We start from the raw sequence: 26,020 nt of genomic DNA on the forward strand, positions 1-26,020 counted from the left end.
TAGTCAGGGCATCTTAAGTTTGTATATAGTGCATTCTTTCATTAACTATCTGGTATTAATTTCTAAAGACTCAGCAGCTCAAATATTTCGTTTCAGTGGCTGAGATCCTGGCAAAATTTCTAAATGGAAGTCTCACTGAAATTAATAGGACATGTTAGTCATCACTAATGTGTCTTGTTAACTTCAATGGGACTTCAGCAGGTAATTTAATCAGGCTGTGTGAGCAACCCTGCCCCACCCCAATGCTATTTTCATACATGGGTTGATTCACTTTTTACATTACTTTTAGTAATGAAACACCATTTAGATGTTTCAGAAAAGGGCAAGAGAAGAAATGTATGTGACTTGCACTTCTTTTCACACAGGTGTGAAAACTATGTATGGGGGCCATGTGCTGTAGGCAGGTTTCCCCCAGAAACGACATTCTGCTGCACTTAAGGCTACTCATTCATTTTGGCATCTTTCCTGTTATTAAACTATATGCCCAAGATCAATTCACAGTGCTTAGCACTTTAGCTCTTTGTTTTCTGGTATGGGGAAATATAAAGGATAAAAGATAAAGCTGATCCTGAAGCACTTTATTTAAAACACTTTATTTTGTTACTTTAAATGTTTTTTTCATTATTTTGGGGAACAATTTTCAGGTCTCTGGGGGTTAGGGTTCAAGAATTGCCAATGAAAGAAATGTAGTCCAATTGCATATGAAGAATAATTTCAAATTGACTTGTCCTTCTCATTTTAAAACATGTTCTAAAGGTTGAGTTTGTCTCCTGATTGATCTCAGGTAGTGATGAAGACCTTAGCAAGCTGTTCCCAAGAACCCCTCCCCACAAAAGAAACGTAGGTAAAAGTTCTACAAGGCTTTGTTTGTTCTTACCACCACCTTAGTGCAAAGAAGCACGGCAGCTCAACCAGCCAGCCAGCTGGGACCAAATGGAGACCCAGTCAGACACAGAACAAATGTAATACAGTCATCCTTTGCCAACTGCGGCTTTCCCAATTATGGTTTTGAGTATCCACAACCGGGAAATTGTGGCAGGTCTTGCCAACCATGACTAGGGATGTGTGAACAGGTTCATTGTCAAACGTATTTGATGTCAAATCAGTTCAGTCCGACTGTTCGGGGTTGAACCGAACCACCCACTGTTTGGTCCAACCCCAGAACAACACCCCGCCCCCCACCAGGTTCATGATTTTTTTTTAAAAAAATTAAATTACACTTATCCCTTCCAAGGGAGTTGTTCGAGGCAGCGGGGTGTATGTGTGTCTCCAGGGGTCCCCACCCCACCAGTCTCCCTTATGCCATAATTTGGCTGTCAGCCTTTCCCCCTTGGCACAGTGGCCATTTTGGAGGCTGCCGCACCTGTGTAATTGGCCTCTGCATGGCCTGGGAACCCCGGTCCAACCCCCCCTGCAGGTTCATGATTTTTTAAAAATTAAATGTTTTACATGACCCAGGCCATGCAGAGGCCAATTGAACAGGCGTGATGGCCTCCAAAATGGCCACCGGGCTGAGTGAAATGGCTGAATTATTGCATTAGGGAGGCCAGTGGGGGGAGGGGGAATCTCTGCGGACAACCCCCCCCGGCCACCTTGAACAACTTTCCCAGAGGGCGTAAGTGTTTATACACACACACACACACACACACATAACCCCGAACACCCCCCAAAAGACCGAACCTGGGGGGTTTGAGGGGGTGCCGGACTGAACTGGCCCAGTTTGGGTCCAATTCAGATTTGAACGAGATCGGACCAGCTGATTCTGTGCACACTCCTAACTGTGACCTGAGTATCCCCAGTTTGGCAAGATTTTTTGCAATTTTGGGATTTCTGCAATTGGGGGGGGTCGGGGTCATTGGGGGGTCAGAGGGTCATTTTTAGGGGCCATTGAGTCATTTTCAGGGGTCCCCTTCACTCCTCTTACTCCCGGTAATTTGAGGGGTTTTGGAGGAATTTTCTTCCTATTTTTAAATGTATTTTGTGGTCCTTTCATGACCACAATAATCTCCTGTTTGCTATTGATTTCAATGGCTCTCCAACCGTGAATTCGCCAAGTACAAATTCTGCTTTTCCCAGAACAGAACCTCGTAGTTGGTGAGGGATCATTTTATACCTTCTACAATTTGCTGACAACAGTTGTCCCCCACCAAAAGAAAAGAAAAGAAAAGAAAATTGATTGGGAGTGCCACCCAGCATATACACATTATGACCACACATGCCATCATGATCACGTACACTCTATGAGTTATGTCCACATGATGTCTGCTGTTTAGCTGTTTTCCTGCTTTCCCTTTCTGCCCCATATTGAAATCCTTTGTAACCACAAGTATCCTATTTCCACATTTCTAGCATCAGTATATATCTGGCAGATCCCAGATGCTGGAGCTTGGTGATAATTGCTCTTCTCAATTAGATCTGTTATATGGAGTCCCTCAGGATTCCATTCTGTCACCAATGCTTTTCAGTATTTACATGAAACCGCTGGGTGAGGTCATCAGGAGATTTCGTGCTGGGTGTTATCAGTATGCTGATGACACCCAAATCTACTTCTCTCTTTCATCAGCTTCATCAGGAAATGGCATTCATTCCTTAAATACCTGCCTACAGAGAGTAATGGCCTGGATGAGGGATAACAAATTGAAGCTGAATCCAAGCAAGATGGAGGTCCTCATTGTAGGGGCTCAGAATCTGAGGGATGATTTAGATCTTCCTGTGCTGGATGGGGTTACACTCCCCCGGAAGGAGCAGCTTCGCAGCTTGGGGTAGTCCTGGATCCAGGCCTCACTCTGGCATCTCAGGTGGAGGCTGTGGCCAGGAGTGCTTTTTATCAGCGTAGTGTTTTTTATCAGCTGATTCGACAGCTGCGTCCATTCCAAGAGGAGGATGACCTCAGAACAGTGGTGCACCAGCTGGTAAATTCCAGGCTTGACTACTGTAATGTGCTCTATGTGGGGCAGCCTTTGTACATAGTTCGGAAACTTCAGTTAGTTCAAAATGTGGCAGCAAGGCTGGTCTCTGGGGCAACCCGGAGAGACCATATTATGCCTGTCTTAAAACAGCTGCACTGGCTGCCGATATGTTTCCGAGCAAAATACGAAGTGCTGGTTATTACCTTTAAAGCCCTGAATGGCTTAGGTCCAGGATACCTTAGAGAGCACCTTCTTTGGTCTGATCCACACCGCACGCTAAGATCATCTGAGGAGGTCCAGCTCCAGTTGCCACCAGCTTGTCTGGTGGCGACCCATAGGCGGGCCTTCTCTGTAGCCACTCCTGGACTGTGGAATGCGCTCCCTGCAGAAATATGTAATTTGAATTCTTTATTATCATTTAGGAGAGCCCTAAAGACCTACCTGTTTGGCCTGGCCTTCCAGTGCTCTTAAATTGTTTTAAAGGGTCTTTGATGTTTGTGAACCGCCCTGAGCTATTTTGTAAGGGTGGTCTAAAAATCAAACAAACAAACAAATAATATATTAACTGCCCCACTTAGGTAGCCTGTCTGACCCACAAACCGCTGTGCTAAAGTTTGATCTGTGTTACACAGAAGCCTATTTATTAGTAACTATTAATTTATAGATTAATATAGAAATTGCACAACAGAACATCTAACACTGGGATCCTAATCCCCACAATCCCATTTCCCCAATGACCCAGTAGTCGCAGTTTCTGCATCCATGGTAATTGCGGAGAACGGAACCCCCGTGAATACTGAGGTTCTCCTGTACATCCTGGCAAATGCCCATGCCTTCTATTACACTCACTGTGACCAGCCTGTGGTGCAGATAGGTCAGTCACAAGGGCTAGAACTGAGGGCCCTCAGATCTGTATGCAATTGGCCTTTGCGGTGAGCTATCAGAACTGCAGCTTGGAGCAGCTTTCTGGGCAGTGAAGTATTCTCGGGCTCTAGACTGGCCCTGCCAACCTGGCTGGCCATTGGGCCCTTTCAAACAGGAAGGACTATAAAGGCTTCTTGACTGGGCTGGTACTTTGAACAGCCTGGCCTTGGTGTGCCCCTCAGTGCTAACTGCCTGGTTCGGCACCTGGCGCCCAGTTCCTTTCTCCCTCTGACAGGTTCCTGTGGCTCAGCCCTGACAGTTTCTCAAATAAAAAGGGAAGCGATGTAAACAACAATGCACAACTCGGGAAAGTAGAGCAACCTTATTTTAAACTTTAAAATATCTCTGGCATATTCCTTTGCCACATTTGAGCAGAAATTTTAGACTTTTTTTTAAAAAAAGTTCTATATGTGGGAGTTAGAGGGAACAAACAAATTTCAGTGTGATAAGTGCTAACATTTTGCAACTGTCACTGCTTTTATTTAGAATTACAAGGAGCAACTGTGTTGTGCAAGCCACATAAAAGAGCTGATGACCCAACTAGAATTCAACGAAGCTTTTTCCTTTCCTTAAGAGATCAAATAACTCCCCATCTTAATTTTTTATTAAGCCCCCTCCATTATATTATTGATTTTGCTTGCTAGCTCACTGTTTACAGCAATTTATCCATCCTAGTCATTTTCTGATTTACCAAGGCCTTTCTATTGACCAATAAAATGAACTTTTTGAGAACGATAGCCAAGCTGTGAGAAAAGGGTGTACGCATTCCGAGGTCTCTGCAACTGCTAAGTTTGAATAGTGGATGGAGAATAGTGGATGGAGAATTGTTCTCCTGCATGATTCTGCCTGCCTGTTGTCAAGATGGTGAGCTATATGTGTGAACTGCTTTGTGAACTTCTGTTGAAAAGCAATATATAAATATTTGTAGTAGTAACTGTTTGAAGTAGAGATGGTTGGATGAGCTCCTCTTAACATGCTCAGGAGTCTCACGGGATCGTGGGCTCCCTGTTTGTTGGCATATTGGGGACAGGCCATTAAGCAGGCAGTGGAACGGTCACCCACAGATTCAACCAACTGCCAAGCAAATTGAAAGGGGATTAGCCTCATGTTTTTCCCTATATTAGGGAAAGTCTAGGTAGACTAAGTTAGCTTTCGAGTTAACTCCACACTCAAGGTCTCTCTGTCCGAAGATGGACCCCCTCCTCTGCAGTTGCCTCAAACAAGCTAAGGTTAATTACTTTAGCAGAAAAAGTCAGATAAGGCATTGTGAATGCAACTCCCTTCCATGTCACAAAGAACTAAGTGGGCAACAGGAACTCAGAGGTGCTCTCACTAAAATTACTGATTGGTTTACTGGGTCTTTCTGACCTAACAGATACTGTCATTGCACAGCCATTTAGCCCATTTACATACAGGTTGTTCTTGACCATCCATGCCATTGTGTTTTACTCAAGGGCAGCAAACAAAGACAATGGATTTTTTTGAGATCCACTTGAATTTCCCTCCTCAGGAAGGAGGAGTGGCCAGTATTTTGCCTCAGGACCCATTTTAGGCTATAACTGACCCTGGTTTCTTGAACCGGTGTGCTTCATTTGGTCTTTACACCATGGAGTCAGCCACTGCATGAGCAATACATTTGGCACCCGCAATAACACCAGGCTGTATCTTGCTCATCACGTTATTCCTGCTTCCAGCCTCCAGATCATCCTTCCTTGCTGGCCCGATCTATCCTGCTCGCCCTGCTGCTATGAGAAGCTGGCTGCATGAAAACAGACGTCTTTTGGATTTATCCTTGCTAACCCCTGAGCTGCTTTCAGTTCTTCATCGCCTGGGTCTGTCCCCGGGGAAAGAGGTCCTTCGGTTGCGGCTGAGTCACAAGGGTCCAATCACCACTAAAGGAAGGATGAGGTTGTATGATAATCACTGCATGCCTCTGGGCTCTCCCTATCCCTGCTCTCTTTCTTAAATCCAAAAACCTGTTTCTCTAAAGCCTTCTGTTCTCTAGCCAGCCTGGAAGTCATTTAATTCAGATGCTAAGCTAAACTGTCTCTTTGCAAATATCTGGTTAATCTTTGTAATGTATTTTTAGTAGTAATATTGCTTTAATCAACTTTTTTTATTCTGCAGAACCCCTGAACCCCAAATAAAGCCTTTCTTTGTTTTTGAACTTCAACCTCTCTGTCAGTTTATTTCCCCAGGACCAGAACTTTGCACAAAAATTATTCTGACCTGGGACTGCTCCACCCCAGCTATCTAATTCCCCACAAAAAGCCCGAACACATTTAGAGGTGTTCACCAGATTACTTCCATTAATAAGGGGGAGAGGGAATGATCCCTTTCCAAATCTCAGATATTATAATGTATTAAATAACGGCCATCATAAATTAGACACTAGTTAGTGACCATTGCACTGTGTTCTATGAGGCGGCAGTTGCAACATGGGTGTACCATTAATAAGACAAAGGAAGACAAATGTCTCCTGGCTCACGGTCTCTAATGGTCCCCCAAGGGGGGTCCCCAAGGGACGGTCGCATGGGGTCCTGTGCTCCAAGAGGCTCCAAGACCAAGCAGCCTGCCCCTGCTTGCTGCCAGGCTGCTCAGCTCACTCTCTCTGTAGTCACTGCAGCTGCAGGAGCAGCAGGCAGAGAGGCAGCTGCTCAGCTCACCATTCTGGGGTTGGATCAGGGTGTGTGTGCACAAGGAGTGGACAATTGTGCTCCCTGTGAGTTTTGATCCTGGGCAGCATTTCCTGGGCAGCTGCAGAGTCAAGAAAGGGTTCATACTCTGTTCAGCTTGTAGTCTCCCCCCAGGAAAGTAAAACCAAAACCCCTAACTCTTGCTTAGCCACTGTGTTTCTCTTCAGAAGTAATATCAATTTGTGTGCGTGTGTGTGTGAGAGAGAGAGAGAGAGAGAGGAGTGTGTTTTATATATGTGGTTTGCTTGATTGTATGTTTTACTGGAGTGCTGGTTGCTATTATAAATTAGCCTTTATTTGCCACTGAGCCCCTGGTGGCGCAGTGGTAAAACTGCCGCCCTGTAACCAGAAGGTTACAAGTTTGATCCTGACTAGGGGTGTGCAATTCGGGAATTCAGTGATTCAGTTGGGGACCCGAACGGAATCACCCCTGTTCTGTTTTGTGCCTGAATATGGGCCACCCGAATCACCCTTGATTCGGTTCGGATTCGGATTTAATCCGAATCCGAATCTGAATCAATTCAGGGGGTAAAAAAGGGGACCAGGGGCAAAATTTTGGGGTGGGGTGGTAGTGCCCAATGGGTGGAGTCTACCACCCCAATTTCAGGGGAATTGGGCAAAGGGCTGATTTTTGGGGGATTTTTGAAATTTTAGTGACTTTGGGGCAGTTCGGGGCATAGCATGGGATCTGAGCAAAAGGAGTGGGGTGGGGTGGTAGTGCCTAATGGGTGCAGGCTACCACCCCAATTTCAGGGGGATTGGGCAAAGGGATGATTTTTGGTGAATTTCTGAAGTTTTCATGTCTTTGGGGCAGATTGGGGCAGAAAGTGGGGACTGGGGCAGAATAGTGGGGTGGGGTGGTAGTGCCTAATGGTTGGAGGCTACCACCCCAATTTCAGGGGGATTGGACAAAGGGCTGATTTTTTGAGAATATTTGAAGTTTTAGTGACTTTGGGGCAGTTTTTCTCAGAAGTTTTTTCTGAGGTGTGAATTCTCATTCTATCATAGCAAATGAGATTTTTTTCAATTAGACAACTTTCATGACCCCACTTTCACTTTTTCACACTCTCAATTACTATGAATATGAGGAAGTAATCAATTTAGCACACTTCACCTTATGAAGACAAACCTCTGAATTCACCAAAATTCACCCCTCTGCCCAATCACTCTGAAATTGGGGATGGGTGGTAGCCTCCACCCATTAGGCACTATCTACCAGCCCACCCCACTCCTTTGGGGCAGATCCACTTTCTGCCCCCAATCTGCCCCAAAGACACCAAAACTTCAAATATTCCCCAAAAATCAGGCCTCTGCCCAATCCCCCTGAAATTGGGGTGGTAGCCTCCACCCATTAGGCACTACCACCCCACCCCACTCTTTTGGGGCAGATCCACTTTCTGCCCCCAAACTGCCCCAAAGACACTAAAACTTCAAAAATTCTCAAAAAATCAGCCCTTTGTCCAATCCCCCTTAAATTGGGGTGGTAGCCTCCACCCATTAGGCACTACCACCCCACCCCACTATTCTGCCCCACTCCCCACTTTCTGCCCCAATCTGCCCCAAAGACATGAAAACTTCAGAAATTCACCAAAAATCATCCCTTTGCCCAATCCCCCTGAAATTTGGGCGGTAGCCTGAACCCATTAGGCACTACCACCCCACCCCACTCTTTTTGCCCAGATCCCATGCTATGCCCCCAAACTGCCCCAAAATCACTAAAACTTCAAAAAATCCCCCCAAATCAACCATGAACCGAATCACCCGAATTTTTCATGCCCGAAATTCGGGTGATTCGGTTCGGGCCCAAAAAATATCGGGGGACATCGGGGGTGATTAGGTTCGGCCCCGAATCACCCGAAATTGCTCATTTTGGGCACAGATCGTTCTGTGCCCAAAATTTTTTGCACATCCCTAATCCTGACCAGGGGCTCAAGGTTGACTCAGCCTTCCATCCTTCCGAGGTTGGTAAAATGAGTACCCAGAATGTTGGGGGCAATATGCTAAATCATTGTAAACCGCTTAGAGAGCTCCGGCTATAGAGCGGTATATAAATGTAACTGCTATTGCTATTGCTATTTGTTTGTTAGCCTTTACTTAAAAAATAATTAAAAATTAGCCTTTTCCCAAAAGGTATAAAAAGTCCCCTTTTTGCAGACCTTTCTAGCATTTTTTGTATTTTGGACTTAAGAGAAGAGGATTTGCCCCATTTCGTTTCCCTATGGATCACCCCAACTTACATTCCTCCTCCTGGAGTCCTGAGTTGGAGAGGAGAGTTGGTCTTGTGGCAGCAGGCATGAATTGTCTGCTAAGCAGGATCTACCCTGGTTCATATTTGAATGGCAGACTACATTGGTGAGCACTGTAAGATATACCCATAAGGGGATGGGGGAGAGTAACTGCATGCTTGCATTCAGAAGGTGCCAAGTCCCTTCCCTGGAAGCATCTCCAAGACAGGGCTGAGAGAGACTCCTGCCTGAAACCTTGAAGAAGCTGCTTCCAGTCTGTGTAGATAATCCTTAGTTAGATGGCCCAATGGTCTGACTCAGTGGAAGGCAGCTTACTATGTTTATCTATCTTCAAGTTTCTGATGTTATTACCTGCCATGAAGGTTTGAATCAGCTCCAAAAGATGGAACAAAAGTTAAGGCCCTTATTTAGCACTCTGACTTTGGCACGCAACTAGTTTGGTTAATCTAGGGCATGTGTTACTTCCAATCTCCAGGATATTTGGAAGGAAATGGGAAGCCTAGTATGACTGACTCTCTAATTAGAGGGGCAACTAACACTCAAGCAATCAATATTTTACAGGATAAGAGCATGAAAGCAAGGATTGATTCAAATTTAAATAAACAGAACTTAGACAACAGGGAGTTGTTTATTTTTCTTATTATTGTTTTATTGTTAAAGGCCTCTTTTAACCACCAATGGCAAATACAATTGCTATTGAAACAGATAAATAGAATTGTAAAATACAGTTCCTTCTTTTCATATTTATGGTGTGTGTGTTGTATCAATAGTGGCACATAATAATGCACATGCGCGCACACTGGCTTGATACTGCTGCCCAGAACTCATTCTGCTCACTTATGGGGAAAAATGGCTCACAGTACTTGAGGGTTGGGGAAGAGGGGAGCTAGCCTAGCATCCTGGATTGTTTGCCAATTTTAAACTGTGGTTTGCCTGGATATCCCTTCATCTGCCTTTTCCAAATGAAAAATGTTGTTGTTGTTGTTTAAAAATCCCGCTATGCTACAGCCCTGACAAAAATTGTTAAGCTTGGAAAAGAAGCTTCCTTTGGAACCCACAGAAGGGGAGGAGAGCTGGTCTGGTGGTAGCAAGCATGAATTGCCCCCTTGCTGATACTGAAGCTATTCTCACAACCAGGGGAAATTGGGCTAAGGGAACCTAGCCTGATTTCCCCTGGTCGTCTGTTGCCATGAGAGCCACGCGGCTCCCGGCAGCAAAACGCAAAAACTACCCCTCCCTTTAAACAAGGTTTGCAAGTGCTCCACTAACCCTGTTTTGTTGATCATGTGCTGCTGCGGCGCAGCTCCACGCCTCCTGCCCCTGAGGGTCTCTCCAGAATGCCCTGCATTCTGGAACTTCCAGGGGGCAGCTGGCCCCCAATCCCCTGCTGGCCCCATGACGGAGCTGGCGGTCATGTGGACGGCTGATCTGGATGCCCAGGGACAGCTCCTTGCACTACTCCAAATGGCGCTTCACACCGATCGTGTGAAGTGCCTCACTGTTGTATTATTTGGTTCTGCTGTTGTTTACACCTTGTAACTGTAGTCTCCTGTCCTCTGTTAATCTGCTACACTATATTACATGTGTCCAAATTTCCAAAATGTTCTTCTGCAGTAGAGATATGGGGCCAGGAGAAGGAGAGGAAGGCAGTGAGGGGCCCATTTTAAAATCTTGTCTCTGGGACCACTGCAGCGTGGTATAGTGGTTGAGTGCCAGACTAGGACCGGGGAGACCCGAGTTCAAATCCCCATTCAGCCATGATACTTGCTGGGTGACTCTTGGCCAGTCACTTCTCTCTCAGCCTAATCTACTTCACAGGGTTGTTGTGAAAGAGAAACTGAAGTATGTAGTACACCGCTCTGGGCTCCTTGGAGGAAGAGCGGGATATAAATGTAATAATAATAATAATAATAATCATCATCATCATCATCATCATCATCATCATCATCATCCCGACATGCAATGTGCAACTGTTGCAATGTTTTCTTTGAAGAGTTTGGAAACTCCAACTGCTGCCAAATGCTGCTGCCAGAATGTTGTTGAGGGGCCCATTATTTGGAGTATATAACTCTGATGTTCTCCCATCTGCTTGGGCTCCTGGTTATTTTATGAGTCCAATACAAAGTGCTGAGTATCACCTTTAAAATCCTAAAAGCTTTGGGTCCCAGGTAGCTAAAAGGCTGCTTGCTCCTGCATGATTCTGCCTGCCTATTTTTGAGATGGCTGGATGAGGTGGTCTACCACCACCATCTGAGGGTACACTGGTGGGTACATGGTCCAGGACTGTCTCTTTAGTGGCCTCTAGGCCTGGAACTTGCTTTCTCAGGAAGCCCATCTGGCCTCACCCATTTTAACCTTTGGAAGGATGGTCAGAACAGCTTTATTGTATGTGCCCTTTATGTTTATTTATTTTAGCAGATTTATATACTGGCTACATTGTTCTTCTAGTTTTCTTGCTGTTTATTTGGTTTGATATATTGTGGGCTTTTGCTGAACAGTGGAGTTAAGGTTTTCTAGGGTGTTTTAGTAGACATTTGCCCCCTGAAGCATGGAAATTTTAATATAAAAAATAAATATAAGTGGAGTGTGTGTGAAGAGAGAGAGGGGGGCTGGTGATGAAAACCATTGCACCCCCAGTGATGAGACATTATTGGAGCTGGCAAGAAGCTCCTCAGCCCAGGTTCTCATTAGCTGCAAAACTGCCAGCACCAACAGGAGCTTGAAGAGGGGGAAAGACAATGGTCTGTCATCTTTGTGCTCACTCTTTGAGGCAGGTCTCACAATCAGTGAGACCCGCTTTTGCCACTTGCAGATGATCGCGGTGGGAGCCCTGGGTGGCCGAATCGGCCACCCACACAATTGCTGGCTCTATCACGGAGCCGGCAGGGGCTGGGGAGCTCGGGGGCCGTGCAGGGGCTGGGGAGCTTGGGAGCTCGGGGGCCATACTGGGGAGACCCCCGGAGCCAGGAGGTGGCTTTTTGCTCCCCTCCGGGCTCTACTCACGAGTAGCCGCGGCACGGAGCTGTGCCGCAGCTACTCATGATCAGATAGTCCAGGTTCGTGGAGCGCTTGCTCTGCAAACCCTGGCTAAGGAGAGGGCTACAGATTTTTGCCGATCGTGAGAATAGCCCCATTGAATTGCTATGGCAACAGGACTTTGGTAGGAGGGAATACAATTCATGTAGGAGAAGAATGGCAGTTCAATCCCCAGATAGCAGAGCAAAACCAATCTGGTGAGAAAACAATAAAGCAAGAGGTCTTGAGAAAGTTCTTTACTACTGAAGAATTACAAAGATTTATTTAAAGAAATGGTTACAAACAAATGTGAAAAAGCCTGCAAAATAATTTCAGCTGTAGTTCATGGACGAAAAGAGAGACCAAAACAACAACCAGCCTTCTCTGGAGAGACAAAATGAAGACTAACACTGGAAGGAGAAAGAGGGGAGGAATCCAGCACTTTTGTCCATGACCCTAGCCCCCCACCCCAGTGGTCACTTTGAGATATTGCAGCTGAGAGCTGATGCTGCCAAGGCCCTAGCTCCAACAATTTTCCCCTTGTCAGGGTCTGGCCAACTGCCAGGGAAGATCACAGGACAAAACGGAGCTGCTGCAACAGGTTACGGCTCGGAAAGTTCGTCTTGACCAGACTTGGCTGCACGCTGTCGACACGGAGGTTGACGAATGTTGCTTTTCAGCAGTGAGTAGAAGGCTGGTGACATGATTTATAGTGCAAGCCGAGAGCTCCCAGCTGGCAGGAATTCAAGGCTTATCAGCCCTCAGCAAGAGGCGTTTGCTCCTCCTAAATAGTCTCTAATTGAGCCCTGCATCTCGTAAGCCGCTGCTGTTGTGGAGTCAGTGGGGTTTGATTGCATAGCTCCTCTTTGGATTGGTCCTTCATGATTTCTGCTGTCTCAGGTTGTTGTGCCTGCTCTGAATCATTAGCTGGATCTATCACAGCCGCTTCATGAACACTGACAGCCGGGCTCTGCCCCTCAGACACTCCTGAATCAGCTGGAAAGTTGACAGCTTCCCCTTCCTCCTCGCTGTCAGAGATCAAGGGCATGACACCCCTTTCCAAAAGTCTGCCACCTAAGCTTGTCTTTGCCACCATCTATCAATACTGGCAAAGATCATACTGTGGTGGCAGCATGGGCTGACCAGGTAGAGCAGGACATGAGAGTCTCCACTAGGGATGTGCAAAAATTTTCGGGCACAGATCGATCTGTGCCAGAAATGAGCAATTTCGGGTGATTTGGGGCCGAACCGAATCACCCCCGATGTCCCCCGATATTTTTCGGCGCTGAGCCGAATCACCTGAATTTCGGGGCCAAAAAATTCGGGTGATTTGGCTCATGGCCGATTTTGGGGGATTTTTTGAAGTTTTTGTGACTTTGGGGCAGTTTGGGGGCATAGCATGGGATCTGGGCAAAAAGAGTGGGGTGGGGTGGTAGTGCCTAATGGATGCAGGCTACCAGCCCAATTTCAGGGGGATTGGGCAAAGGGGTGATTTTTGGGAAATTTCTGAAGTTTTTGTGTCTTTGGGGCAGATTGGGGCAGAAAGTGGGGCCTGGGGCAGAAGAGTGGGGTGGGGTGGTAGTGCCTAATGGGTGGAGGCTATCACCCCAATTTAAGGGGGATTGGACAAAGGGGTGATTTTGGGGGAATTTTTGAAGTTTTTGTGTCTTTGGGGCAGTTTGGGGGCAGAAAGTGTATCTGCCCCAAAAGGGTAGGGTGGAGTGGTTGTGCCTAATGGGTGGAGGCTAACACCCCAATTTCAGGGGGATTGGGCAGAGGGCTGATTTTTTGGGAATTTTTGAAGTTTTGGTGTCTTTGGGGCAGATTGGGGGCAGAAAGTGGAAAGTTCCTAAGAAAATAAGGGAATAACATCCCTTCAGAAAAACTTCTGAGGTGTGAGTTCTCATTCAATGATAGCAAATGAGATTTTTTTCAATTAAAGAACTCTCATGACCCCACTTTCACTTTTTTCACACTCTCACTTACTATGAATATTGAATGAATCAATCTACCACACTGCACTTTATGAAGAAAAACCTCAGAAAATCAACAAAATCCAGCCCTCTGGCCAATCAGTCTGAAATTGGGGACGGGTGGTAGCCTCCACCCATTAGGCACTATTTACCAGCCCACCCCACTCTTTTTTGTCCGAAGACACCAAAACTTCAAAAATTCCCAAAAAATCAGCCCTCTGCCCAATCCCCCTGAAATTGGGGTGGTAGCCTCCACCCATTAGGCACAACCACTCCACCCTACCCTTTTGGGGCAGATCCACTTTCTGCCCCCAAACTGCCCCAAAGACACAAAAACTTCAAAAATTCCCCAAAAATCACCCCTTTGTCTAATCCCCCTTAAATTGGGGTGATAGCCTCCACCCATTAGGCACTACCACCCCACCCCACTCTTCTGCCCCAGGCCCCACTTTATGCCCCAAAGTGCCCCAAAGTGCCCCAAAGACATGAAAACTTCAGAAATTCCCCAAAAATCAGCCCTTTTCCCAATCCCCCTGAAATTGGGGTGGTAGTCTGCACCCATTAGGCACTACCATGCCACCCCACTCTTTTTGCCCAGATCCCATGCTATGCCCCCGAACTGCCCCAAAGTCACTAAAACCTCAAATATTCCCCAAAAATCAGCCCTTTGTCCAATCCCCCTGAAATTGGGGTTATAGCTTCCACCCATTGGGCACTACTACCCCACTCCAAAATTCTGCCCCTTGGCCCTTCCCCCCCAAATTGATTCAGATTCGGGTTAAATCCGAATCCGAACCGAATCAAGGGTGATTCAGGTGGCCCATATTCGGGCACAAAACAGAACAGGGGTGATTCGGTTCAGGTCCCAAACCAAATAACTGAAAATCCGAATTGCACACCCCTAGTCTCCACCCATCCCTGTAGCAGCCAGTGAAGTGGTTCTCTGCAAGAAATTGTTGTCCGCTGCTGTGGGACAATTGGGGAGGAACAATAGAAGTGTGTCCTTTGGGAGATGGCAGTAGAGACATGGAGTAGCGTAGATCGTCCAAGCACATGGGTGCTGACTGTCTAGCAGGTTTGCCACACTGATGTCAGCATCTCACACCCACAGCTGCTAAGCAGCCAACCACTATTCGCTTCTCCAATGGTGACTGAGCCACTTCCGGCTTCCCTGCCCACCTCCTAATGGCTACTAGGAAGAGTTTGCTTCTCCTTCCCCCCTTGACTGCCCCATAGCAGCTAGCCTGCTAGCAAAGTACTTCACCAGATGCCACTGCCTAATACCATACCTCTGTGGCATGTGCCTGTATTAGAGTAAGGGAATAGTCTTCCAGAGTTGCCTCTGCAGGTGAATCCAGGGAGCCACTGAAGGAAGCTTTCCCCCCTAGGAATAGGAAAATTCACTGTGACCCAGAGATGGAACTGGCAGCCACCTTTATATTATATATGTGTCTTCTCCATAATAAAGATATCATACAAAGAAAAATATAATTTATCTGGGGGGGGGGGTAAGTATAATGTCTTAATCTTAGTCCTGTGTACTGAGACAGCATGGTTTAGGACAGGACTGCTCACCTTCGGCCCTCCAACTGTTTTTGGACTAAAGGTTAAAGGTAAAGTGTGCCATCAAGTCGATTTGAATTCCTGGCACCCACAGAGCCCTGTAGTTTTCTTTGGTAGAACACAGGAGGGGTTTATCATTGCCTCCTCCTGCGTAGTAGGAGATGATGCCTTTCAGCATCTTCCTATATCACTGCTGCATGATACAGGTGCCAGCGGGGACTCGAACCAGCAACTTTCTGCTTGTTAGTCAAGCATTTCCCCGCTGCCCCACTTTGGACTACAGCTCCCATAATCCCCAACCACAGTGGTCGATAGTCAGGGGCTATGGGAGTTGTAGGCCAACATCTACAGGAGGGCTGAAGTTGAGCAGTCCTGGTTTGTGATACCAGCACCAAGGCAAAGAGACAACGGATCCCTTTACCACTGGTCCCTCTCCTGCATTAGTGCAGCAGCAGCAGCAAGTGACTTCCAAACGATAGTGAGAGCGGCCACAAGGCAACACCATGACATCTCTGTTGCAAGAAGCAGTAGTGTTCATCATTTCAGTGACAACCAGGAGATAACTTTATATGGCTCTGATCCATTTGTCTTTGCAATGGAAGCATATATTTCTGCTTGCACTGCAGCAGCTGAGGTGGAGATACTGTGAGGTTTGGGATTTTGAGGAGAATTCTACTGCCTTGTGGAATTTGTATTAGTATGCAAAAGCAGTCTTGCACTGAATGAGTCTCACTTCAAGGTTCCTCAACTGCTGAAGGGAGGAAAAAGAAAAGACCCTGAATTGGACCCTAGGGCACATTCTGCAGATCCCAAAAGCAAGCACATTGACATCCCTTTTGGCCCAAAGGCATTTTGGGTGGATGAAAAATGTTCACAAACCAGGCAAAGTCTACAAACTTATGTAGACTTAAATTGGAGTAATAGAAAGCAGGATGTAATTTCACAGAAATGTGCAGAGGATGGGACTGCATAACAAAGATCTGGAGAGGGATCCAGAGTGGACTACAGAACAACTTCCAGCCATCAAAATAGGAGTTTCTTTGAATTCCATTTAATTAGATTCAGAGTAATCTTACTACATACTTTGCACTAATATTAGAAAGATAGCAGCCCTATTCAGGCATACCGTTAACTGTGTACACAATTATAATTTGCCCCCTCCCACTGACACATAGCATTGGTTCCTCCCACAATAAACTCCAGAAGTACAGAGACAGCTCAGTGTCCCTAGTTAGGAAGGATCTCTCCTCACGTACAGCTTCCCCGGCCCCTTGCAAACTCCTGCTAAATTGGGAAAGAGACACTTTTAAAAGTAGTGATTCTCTTATATATTTAGCGGGGGGGGGGGGAGCTGTTGCAGAGAAATTACTTATGCTCTATAAGTCATTGAACAGGAAGGAACTTTTAAATGAGAAACACGAGTTTGATTTTATTATGTACTAAACCTAGGCTAAGAAAACAATAAAGAGGCTAACAATCTCTTATGTAGAGAGAGGGAGAATATCTCAGTTTTAAATCTGTCAGAAAGTAAGGAGCAGACAAACAAATCATGACTCCAACCCCAAACCAGTAAATAGAGACATTCACATTGGTCTTATTTGCATGTAACGCCAAACCAGAGTTGAATGGGGCAGAGGGTGGAATCTGTGTATGTCCGAATACATGAAATCACAGTATCATGGCAAAAGCAACTTGCAGTTTCCCTCACCAAACTCCAGTTTCAACCTCCGTTTTCTAGTGAGTTTTGCTGCTCCAATCTGAGGTTTGAAGGTGGCAGCGTTACATCCGAACACAAGTGCTGCCATAACCAGGATTTTGTGCTGTTTCTGGAACCAAAATCATAGAGAGAGTGGCCAGACCTACATAGGAATGTACCCGCTCCATGCCTCTCACTGGCTGCTTCTCCAAGCACTTGTCCAGCCCCGTCTGTGCTCTTCACCCATTGTCCAACAGCAGGGACACTGCATTGTCCCATCCCCAGCTTCTCAGCCTATCAAAGAGAAAAGTCGCATTGGCAAGACAGGAATACGTGTTTTGCTCTCCAAAAATGAAAAAATAAAGAAGTATGTTCACAAGCACATGCAATTGCAATGGCACCATAAACTGGACAACCCGATGAGATCACTGCAAAGATCACATATGGAAGGGCAGCGATACCCAGGGTTGGGTTTAAAAGGCACGCCCACTCAGGAATTCATGAATGGTACAGGTCTATTTTTTGTACAATTATGTTGGGGAAGGGGGCCCTAGCCCCTTTCCCTTGGCTAAAAGCATGCAGTCTCTGGGGTTACTCATGAGATGAACCATCCAGCAGGAGCAGATTACTCCTGTGTGATGCTCCAGTCTGGACCACTCATGACAGCACAGTCTGGAGGAGGCCCAAAGCTCACTGGGCCTCTGCTCCTGCCCAGTGGCCTGGCCCTCTCATGAAAGGGTTAAACCGCAGGCGGTAAGCCAACACAGGGGAAGGAGTGTGCTTGCTTGGGTGTTCCTGGACTGCTTTGCCACGATATGCCATCACAAGAGCATCCTTGGTCACAGTGGACCAGACACAAGGATCCTTTGCCCTCCCTCATATACATATTTCCTCCTAGGAAGTCATCACGATCCCTTCCTAGAGTAATAGAAAAATAGTGCCTCTCTCCATCCCCCCATTGTCAGTAATTGTGCTTGTGTGATAACGTTTTGCTGCGGGGCTCTTATGAGCATGGCGGCATTATTGCTGTCAAGAGAAGGGCTCAAATGCCATTTAAAGGGATTTAAATGCCCTTTCCCTGGCAAGAGTGGGCGGTCCATTCCAAAAAGGCATGAGTGCTCATTTGACACGCCCCCTTGAAGATTGTGGCCAATGGCTGCTGCCCTGCAAACGTTCTGATGCCTTCCCCACAGTCTGGTGACATGAGTGCTATGGAGGTTGCTGGGATGTGGCCTTGGCGGACCAGGAAGAGGGAATTTCCCCCCTGCCCTGAAACCAGAGTTTGCCAGGTTATGACAATATAAACATTCTTAAGAATCACTCACATACTGCATAGAGAAATGGGGATCCCTGTGCTGCTGCAAGTTGTTTTTTTTTTAAAAAAATAAAAATACCTGACTGGGGTTGGAGGCAGGTCGGTTCCACAGCTATGAACTCTTGTGCAATTGCAAGTTGCAACAATACTTCCATTGTTCCAAACAGCAATATTGTTGTATTTATTTATGTTGTATTGTTGTATTTGTTGTATTGTATTGTTGTAATGTGCAATTGGGCAGGAGTTATTAGGAGCAGAAAAGATCTGCCTCTGTAGCAGCTCTGGCGTGTTTTTTCAATCCTTGCAACAGCATAGGTCAATCTGTCACTGACCCCATTTCTCTGGGTATGTAAGCCCATCCTCCTCCTCCTCCTCCTCCTCCTCTTGGTCAGTGAAGGGATAAATCTACAGTTCAAGCTGGCATGGAGAGCAGCATCTTGGCACTGGCATTTTTTTGGAAGATACGTTAGAGGTTTTTCACTTGACAAAGTTAGATGAGATTATTATCCAGTAATCCTGAACCCAACTCTAACAGGAGTAGATGATAACCTGTTTACTAATTTCTAATTGTCATGATGTGAATGTTTTCAATCTTGTTCACCTTAAGATATTTTGACCCTGCGGTGTTTGGCAGGGCATGTGATACTTTTGATTTGTAGGACAGAAAAGCATGGTTCCTGTCAGGGCTCAGGATGAATCCAGCATTAGGGCTCAGCATACCTGGACAACTGCCGAGTGACCCGATGCTCTCAATTCTCAAGACCACCTTTGTGTCCGTAGCTTTCTGTGGTGATGGCTAAGCCACGCTCTCAAGCAAGATGGTCATGTCATCATTACTTCTCTCTCCCATCCCATCTGCTAGTGTAAGCTAACCACAAACCTGAGGGTGAGGGACCATAGAAGGCAGTTTGCCGAGAAGCTCCTGAAAGCTGGAGCCAGCCCTTTATATGCAGCCATTATATTCAATAGAGGCACATTAAAAAATGAAACCAGCCAAGAGTGCATTTTTATCTCCAATGGCCAAAAGTATGATTTTTGTCTGACTCTGTTCTTTGAGTTTATAAACAAAGCTCTGAAACACAGCTTTCTTTAGCCTTTCTTCTAATTTTACTGAATGCAGTGAATAGAGAATTTGGGACTAGAGGGAACACAGCTTCATGTTCATGTGTATCTTTTGGCAAAGAATCGATCTCTGGCATCTGGAATTCTACTGCCCCAGTGCTTGTGATTGACTGGAAGCAGAAGTGCACTGTGATCATTCCTAGATCCTAGGACATTTCTGTAAGAGGAGCTCACCCCTGCTGGCACAACATTTATCACACAAGTGGGCAATCTGAGCCATTTGAGCTGTTGTTGAACTATAACTATCATCATCCCTAGCCATGGGTTTTTATGGCTGGGTATGATGGGAACTGTAGCTCAAGAACAGCTGGAGTGCCCAGGTTGCCTGCCCCTGGCTTATCACATCAAATGTCTGGTTCATAGCTGCTTCTACAGGCTACATTAACATGTAACATGAAACTGGAGGTTGCCAAACCCATTATTTTTTTTCTAACTGTGAATCACATTGCAGACATTTGTCTATCTTCCTGGTCTGCTGATTCTACATCCCAGTGCTCGTGTTGGAAGCGCAGGGATGTAGTTGGAAGGCTATTCTGTGAAGAACAGACACAGCTGAGAAGGTGAGCAAGCTTTTCTAAACATCTAGCCTTTTCCTCTTCAAACAAACAGGAAGAGAGGAGATTTTATGGGGCTGTTTCTCTTTAAGGGGTAGGTCTTAGTCTCTCTCTCTGTGTGTGTTATTTGCTAGGGTTAGAATCCCCCAGGGCTAGGATTTGCTAGGGCTACCAAACTCCAGTGTTTACTTTGTCCCTGCCTGGAGGGGGTGGAATCATCTAGGGCTGGGAGAGGCCCCACATTCCCTTGACTCACATCCTGTGTCTCAGTCGGAAGGCTACTCCACATAAGAGGTGAAGGCCCAGGAGCATAGCGAACAGAGCATAGCGAACAGGGATGGCAAACAGGATGTAGGAGTTTTGCAGGAGTTTAGCGGGAAGTGTGCGGTGGAGTTTGGAACAAGCCCCTGTGATCACGAGGATCCTGGTGGAGAAGAGAACTTAAGTACAAATCCCTCCCTCGTATCCCTCATATTCTTGGGAAAGGCTGTTTGGACATATAAATAGCTGACCATTACAGCTGAGACCTATCCTTCTAATAAACTATCTAATAAACAGATAATAAACTACTTCTAATAAACTATCTTTAAATACTGTAAACAGCCAACAAAAACAGTATGAAGATAGAAAGTCAGCAGGGGAAGGGGCACTTCCCAGTGTATTGCACAGAGTGCCACATGTATGACTATTTGCCCCATGGGCAGAAGTCATGGTTGTGTGCTCGGTGCAAGGAGCTTCTGGCCCTCAGGGAACAAATCCATTCCCTTGAGACCAAGGTGGCAGATCTGGAGAAGCTCAGAGAGACAGAGAGACATATGGACAAGACCTTCAGGGATGTGATAGACACATCCCACTCCAGGGATGGTAGATCCTCTGCTGTCAAGGAGAATGAAGGTCTTGGGCAAGGAGGACATCAGTCTGAGGAAGCGGGAAATGATACTTTAGAAGGGACCCCTTCCATGGATGATGGGCCCATATCCTCTAGCACAGGGGATACGCCTCTGGGGGGTGGGGGCCTCCTTGTAGTGGGTGATTTGATCATTAGAGTTATAAAGAGATGGGTTTATGACCCGCGTGTTGACCGCATGGTGACTTGCCTGCCTGGTGCGAAGGTTGCAGACATCACGCAGCATCTAGACAGGCTCCTAGGCAGTGCTGTGGAGGAGACAGCTGTTGTGGTGCACGTCGGCACCAACAATGTGGGGAAATGTAGTTGGGAGGTCCTGGAAGCCAAATTTAGGCTGATAGGTAGCATTTTGAAGTCCAGGATCCCCAAGGTAGCATTCTCAGAAATGCTACCTATTCCACGCCCAGGTTCAGTGAAACAGGCAGAGCTGAGGGGTTTCACTGCGTGGACGAGACGTTGGCGCCAGGAGAAGGGGTTTAGATTTGTTAGGCACTGGGATACATTTTGGGGCAAGCAAGGCCTATACAAAAGGGACGGTTCTTGCACTTGAACCAAGATGGAACCAGACTGCTGGCGCTTAAAATCAAAAAGGTTGCAGAGCGGCTTTTAAAATGACACCTGGGGAACAGCCGATGGGAGAAGGGCAGTATCCCATTTGGCAAAAGCCATCCTTTAAAGTGTGAGGCTGCAAAAATTCAGATAAAACAGAAGGGGACAGAGCAGAGCCGCATAAAGAGCAGACAGGAGCCTGTGCCAACAGGTCAAAGAGTCAAAAGAATAGCATACATCAGGTGAGAGATTCAATGTATAGGTGCTTATATGCCAATGCCAGAAGCCTCCGAGCCAAGATGGGTGAGCTGGAGTGCTTGGTTGCTAACGCAGAAATAGATATAGTGGGCATAACAGAAACATGGTAGAACAGTGAGAACTAGTAGGGTACTGTTATCCCTGGATATAAACTCTATAGAAAGGACAGGGAGGGGTGCCTTGGAGGAGGGGTAGCACTGTATGTTAAAGAAGGGATAGAATCTAACAAGCTAGAAAACCTAGGTGGACTGGAGTCCTCCACAGAAACCCTGTGAGTGACAATACAAGGCCTGAAAGGGAACGTGCAACTGGGGACGTGCTATCGCCCTCCGGATCAAAACGCCAACAGTGACTGGGAGTTGCAGGAGGAAATCAGGGAGGTGTCAAGGAGAGGCAGAGCTGTAATTATGGGTGACTTCAATTACCCACACATAGACTGGGTAAATTCACAGTCAGGTCATGACAAAGAGGTCAAATTTCTAGATACGCTAAATGACTGTGCCCTAGAACAGTTGGTCATGGAACCAACCAGAGAGAAGTTGACTTTGGACCTAATTCTGAGTGGCACCCAGGACCTGGTGCGTGATGTCAGTGTCATTGACCCTTTAGGGAACAGTGACCATAGTGCCATCAAATTCAGCATACATGCGGGGAGAGAATCACCAAGGATGTCTAACATGGACATTTTGAATTTCAGAAGAGGAAACTTCTCCAAAAAGAGGAGTATGGTGAAAAGAAAGCTGAGGGGGAAAATCAGGAGAGTCACTTCGCTCCAGAGTGCATGGAGTTTACTCAAAACCACAATACTAGAAGCCCAGTTAGATTGTATACCCCAAAGGAGGAAAGGTACCACTAAGTCCAGGAGGATGCCAGCATGGCCAATGGGTACCATCAAGGAAGTCATAAAAGGGAAGAAGACTTCCTTCCAAAATTGGAAGGCCTGTCCAAAGGAGGAGAACAGAAAGAAACACAAACTCTGGCAAAAGAAATGCAAGGTGACAATAAGGGAAGCAAAAAGAGAGTTTGAGGAACATTTATCCAAAAGTATCAAGGGGAATAACAAAAACTTCTTTAAGTACATCAGAAGCAGGAAACCTACCAGGGAGGCGGTTGGACCATTAGACAATGAGGGAGTGAAAGGGATTATTAAGGAGGATATGGAGGTTGCAGAGAAGCTGAATGAGTTCTTTGCGTCTGTCTTCACGGCAGAGGATACTGAGCATATACCTGTTCCTGAACCAGGCTTTTAAGGGATGGAGGCTAGAGAGCTGAGTCAGATAGAAGTGACAAGAGATGATGTTCTAAACTGTCTGGAAAAACTGAAAGCTCACAAATCACCAGGGCTGTATGGCATCCATCCAAGAGTCCTCCAAGAACTTAAATGTGAAATTGTTGACCGCCTTTCTAAAATATATAACTTATCCCTGAAATCTGGCTCTGTACCAGAGGACTGGAGAGTAGCAGAAGTAACACTGATTTTCAAAAAGGGATCCAGGGGCTATCCGGGAAATTACAGGCTGGGTAGCCTAACGTCCATTCCAGGCAAATTGATGGAAAGCATCCTGAAGGATAAAATTGTAAAGCACCTAGAAGAACAGGCCCTGCTGGCAGTGAGCCAGCATGGCTTCCGCAAAGGGAAATCTTGCCTCACCAATGTTTCGGAGTTCTTTGAGAATGTCAACAAGTGTGTGGATCAAGGTGATCAAGTTGACATGGTATACTTAGACTTCCAAAAAGCTTTTGACAAAGTTCCTCATCAAAGACTCCTGAGGAAACTAAGCAGTCATGGGATAAGGGTAGGGGTGTGCAATTCAGGATTTTGGTGATTCGGTTCTGGACCTGAACCGAATCACCCCTGTTCTGTTCTGTGCCCGAATCTGGGCTACCCGAATCACCCCTGATTCGGTTTGGATTCGGATTAAATCCGAATCCAAATTGATTCAGGTAAGAAAAACGGGTCCCAGGGGCAAAATAGTGGGGTGGGGTGGTAGTGCCCAATGGTTGGAGGCTACCACCCAAATTTCAGGGGAATTGGGCAAAGGGCTGATTTGGGGGGAATTTTTGAAGTTTTAGTGTCTTTGGCGCAGTTCGGGGGCATAGCGTGGGATCTTGGCAAAAAGAGTGGGGTGGGGTGGTAGTGCCTAATGGGTGGAGGCTACCACCCCAATTTCAGAGTGATTGGGCAGAGGGCTGATTTTGGGGGAATTGTTGAAGTTTATGCGTCTTTAAGGTTTTCCCCCATAGAGAAGCATTGAGGTGTCAGCAAATATATAGCTTCACGTGGGGGGAAAAGGGGTGGCCTAGAGCAGTGTGGGGTTGGTGGTAGTGCCAGGTAGGGTCAAGGAAGCTACCTGAATTTTTTCAAAGGATTTGGGCAGAGGGCTGATTTTTGGGAAATTGTTAAAGTTTACGCGTCTTTAAGGTTTTTCCTCATAGGGTATACATGGAGCTTTCAGCAGCCCCATAAGTGCACTTGGGGGGTGCTGGGGTGGCCCAGAGCGAATGGTAGTGTAGTGCACATAGGGTGCCAACCACCCCCATGGGTTTCTAACCCATGGGGTACAGGGTTCTGTTGTTTCTGAGGTGTAGAGTGGATTCATGGTGTTTCATTGAAAATCTCATTAGCTATCATAGAATCCACACTCAGAATACCTCTGCTGTGAAAAAGGTTCATTCCATGCTAGGGATCGTTAGGAAGAGGATTGAAAATAAAACGGCTAATATTATAATGCCCTTATACAAAACTATGGTGTGACAACACTTGGTGTACTGCATACAATTCTGGTCACCACATCTTAAAGAGGACATTGTAGAACTGGAAAAGGTACAGAAGTGGGCAACCAAGATGATCAGGGGCCTAGAGCACATTTTTTATGAGGCAATACTACAACACCTGGGGCTTTTTAGTTCAGAAACAAGATGACTACGGGGAGACATGATAGAGGTCTATAAAATCATGCATGGTGTTGAGAAGGTGGAGAGAGAGAAATTATTTTCCCTCTCACACAACACTAGAACCGGGGTCACTCCATGAAATTGATTGCCAGGAGGTCTAGGACCAACAAACGGAAGTGCTATTTCACACAACGCATGATCCACTTGTAGAAACTCTCTGCCACAGGATGTGGTGACAGCCAACAACTAATGGTTACCAGTCAGAGGGCTGTGGGCCACCTCCAGCCTCAAAGGCAGGATGCCTCTGAGTACCAGTTGCAGGGGAGTAACGGCAGGAGAGATGGCATGCCCTCTTACTTAGAGCGCTCCCCCCCCCTTATTATTTCTTTTCTAATTTCCAAATCTACAAATTTAGCACATACAGTTGTATGAATCCAAAATATTGTTTCTCTTGGCATCCTCTGATCCCAAGACATTGTTGCTAGACATTTCTCAGTGCATCCTAGACATTTCTCAGTGCAGAAGTTTTTTCTGAGGTGTGAATTCTCATTCTATCATAGCAAATGAGATTTTTTTCAATTAGACAACTCTCATGACCCCACTTTAACTTTTTCACACTCTCAATTACTATGAATATGAGGAAGTAATCAATTTAGCACACTTCACCTTATGAAGACAAACCTCAGAATTCACCAAAATTCACCCCTCTGCCCAATCACTCTGAAATTGGGGACGGGTGGTAGCCTCCACCCATTAGGCACTATCTACCAGCCCACCCCACTCCTTTGGGGCAGATCCACTTTCTGCCCCCAATCTGCCCCAAAGACACAAAAACTTCAAATATTCCCAAAAAATCAGGCCTCTGCCCAATCCCCCTGAAATTGTGGTGGTAGCCTCCACCCATTAGGCACTACCACCCCACCCCACTCTTTTGGGGCAGATCCACTTTCTGCCCCCAAACTGCCCCAAAGTCACTAAAACTTCAAAAATTCTCAAAAAATCAGCCCTTTGTCCAATCCCCCTGAAATTGGGGTGGTAGCCTCCACCCATTAGGCACTACCACCCAACCCCACTATTCTGCCCCAGTCCCCACTTTCTGCCCCAATCTGCCCCAAAGAAATGAAAACTTCAGAAATTCCCCAAAAATCAGCCCTTTGCCCGATCCCCCTGAAATTGGGGTGGTAGCCTGCACCCATTAGGCACTACCACCCCACCCCACTCTTTTTGCCCAGATCCCATGCTATGCCCCCAAACTGCCCCAAAGTCACTAAAACTTCAAAAAAAACACACACCCCAAATCAACCATGAACTGAATCACCTGAATTTTTCATGCCCGAAATTCGGGTGATTCGGCTCGGGCCCGAAAAATATCAGGGGACATCGCGGGTGATTCAGTTC

The 26,020-nt window shown here is 46.3% G+C and overlaps 1 protein-coding gene across 1 annotated transcript in view; it reads left to right on the forward strand.

Annotated features, from left to right (window-relative positions):
- The first annotated feature begins 5,513 nt into the window (after nucleotides 1-5,513).
- LOC128325874 (magnetosome-associated protein MamJ-like) overlaps nucleotides 5,514-26,020 on the forward strand; it is a 35,819-nt gene continuing 15,312 nt past the window's right edge. Inside the window, exon 1 of the mRNA XM_053251720.1 lies at nucleotides 5,514-5,741. The gene's annotated coding sequence lies outside the window, so the exon portion shown is untranslated. The remainder of the gene's footprint in view (nucleotides 5,742-26,020) is intronic.

This window comes from Hemicordylus capensis, chromosome 5 (genome assembly GCF_027244095.1).
Source record: "Hemicordylus capensis ecotype Gifberg chromosome 5, rHemCap1.1.pri, whole genome shotgun sequence".
In the NCBI taxonomy this organism is placed as follows: Eukaryota; Metazoa; Chordata; class Lepidosauria; order Squamata; family Cordylidae; genus Hemicordylus; species Hemicordylus capensis.